This window comes from Mandrillus leucophaeus, unplaced genomic scaffold (assembly GCF_000951045.1).
Source record: "Mandrillus leucophaeus isolate KB7577 unplaced genomic scaffold, Mleu.le_1.0 Scaffold152, whole genome shotgun sequence".
Taxonomy (NCBI): domain Eukaryota; kingdom Metazoa; phylum Chordata; class Mammalia; order Primates; family Cercopithecidae; genus Mandrillus; species Mandrillus leucophaeus.
Genome location: NW_012101499.1, coordinates 4,318,258 through 4,320,288, shown reverse-complemented (window position 1 = coordinate 4,320,288; position 2,031 = coordinate 4,318,258). Strand labels below are relative to the sequence as shown.

The 2,031-nt window shown below is 43.5% G+C and overlaps 1 protein-coding gene across 1 annotated transcript in view; it reads right to left on the bottom strand.

The window, feature by feature from the left end:
* LOC105535972 (Golgi membrane protein 1-like) overlaps window positions 1-401 on the bottom strand; it is a 23,321-nt gene extending 22,920 nt beyond the window's left edge. Inside the window, exon 1 of the mRNA XM_011975227.1 lies at window positions 225-401. The gene's annotated coding sequence lies outside the window, so the exon portion shown is untranslated. The remainder of the gene's footprint in view (window positions 1-224) is intronic.
* Window positions 402-2,031: the final 1,630 nt, after the last annotated feature.

The window sequence follows — 2,031 nt, the reverse complement described above, 5'->3', positions numbered from 1 at the left end:
GCGGGAGACGGCTCCTGAGCAGCGGCGCGGAGCGGGGAAGCGGCGGTGGGGAAAGGGTACCTGGGGGAAACCCCATCCCACGTTCCACCCCAAGGGAATGTTCCCGAACAGCCAACCACACCCAGCGCCACACTCACGTTACCTTCTTTATAAAGTCGTCTGGGTGAAAACTGCCCAGAGAAGGAAGCGAACGAAAAACAGGTTTTTAGGGGGTTTATACTCACAAAATTGTCTTTTTTCTCCCACTAGGTATTCCCTGTTGACCATCATCTCGCTTCGGTTGTCACCGCTCAGGCCTTAGTGTTTGGTCTGTGACCCTTCCACTACTAGCAACCGAAAAAGTGAAGATTCCCGGACGCCTTCGGGTGTGATCTTCTAGCCTGGGCAGCTGCATTTAAAACAGCGCCTCAGGTGACGCTCAGGCGCACTGATGTTTGAGAAGCCCTGTGAGGCCGTACCTCCTGGAGAGAATGCCACAAAACTAATGACCTACAAGGAAACCGTGCTAGAAAATTCTAAAGCAATGGTTCTTAACTCTAGCAGCACCTGCCATCCATTAGAATTATTTGGGGAGCTTTTAGAGCATTTAGATACCAGGGTCCCACTTCCAGAGTTCAAACTGAACTTAATATTTTTTGTTTGTTTTGAGCTTCCCAGATAATCCTAATACAGTATACGGCCAAGATTGAGAACAATTTTCCTAGAGTCATGTCTCTTCATGTCTTCTTAGCTCTGGTGTCTGGGAAAGGAAGCTCCTTCCTCTGCGCCTCTCCCAAATCCCCACAATAAAAAAAACAAATACATGAACACCTAAAGGAATGCCCACAGCTGAAATTGATTTTAACCAGAAAAAGAGTCACCTTGAAAAAGGTGATCAAGATACCCTACTGCCACCTGAGCATGGAGCTTCTTAACTGCAGGAAACATCTTTATGAGCCAAAACCTCTTAGTTGAATTAGAAACTGACAATAGGTGACCCCTTTAGAGGAATGTTCTACTAGATTCCAAAATGATATTTTTGTTATCTGCAGCTGTTATATCTGCAGGGTCAGACCAAAGCATTCAGAAGCTGAGACTATGTCGGATGTCAGCCCTGGTTTTGCAGACTTGCATCGCTTTGCTCTGATCTTCTAGTGAGCTTAAATAACCATAATTGGGGACAGGTACAGGAAATTCCCTTTCCTGCCCATTTTAGCTCTCCTAGTATAGTTTGCATTCTTAGACTGGTGGACCGTAACTTCTATATCATTTGCCTCTAAGGAGGGTCTCCCTCAGTCTCTCATTTATCAGCAACTAATTAGTCAGTGACTCACTCAGTGATTCTTAAACACTTTATGGAGCAGGTCCATATGTCTAGGTGCTAAGGCAGCTAGCTGAATGAGCTGCATTTTAATTGAAGATGAATTAGTCCTTTTCGTTAGATTCTTTATGACAAAAGTTGAAAATTTTAAGATGCAGTTTTATATAGGTCTATATACATAATTTACATTCCTTATAAATAACCTAATCAGTTGCTGGCCCTAAAACTTCAACTGGATGGGTTTTGATTAAACAATGTGCAAGGGGCTACAGTGGTTGGTTGAAGGAAGCATCCATGTTTGCCTGTTAAGCATCCTTTCCTTAATGTCTTAGTCCATTTTGTGTTGATATAACACAATTCCACAGACTGAGTAATTTATAAAGAAAAGAAATTTATTTCTCATAGTTCTGAAGGCTGGGGAGTCTAATATCAAGGTGCTGGCATCTTGTAAGGGCCTTCTTGCTGCATCATCCTAGGGTGGAAGGCAGAAGGGCAAGAGAGTGCATGTGAAATTGAACTTGCAGCCTCAAGCCCTCTATAATTGGCATTAATTTATTTATAAGAGTGGAGCCTTTATGACCTAAACACCTCCTTTTGGGCCGCACCTCCCAACACTGTTGCACTTGAGATTCAGTTTTCAACACATGCTTTGTGGAGCACACATTCAAACCATAGCATTCTGCTTCTATGCCCTCCCACCCCCAGTTCATATCCTTCTCACATACAAAATA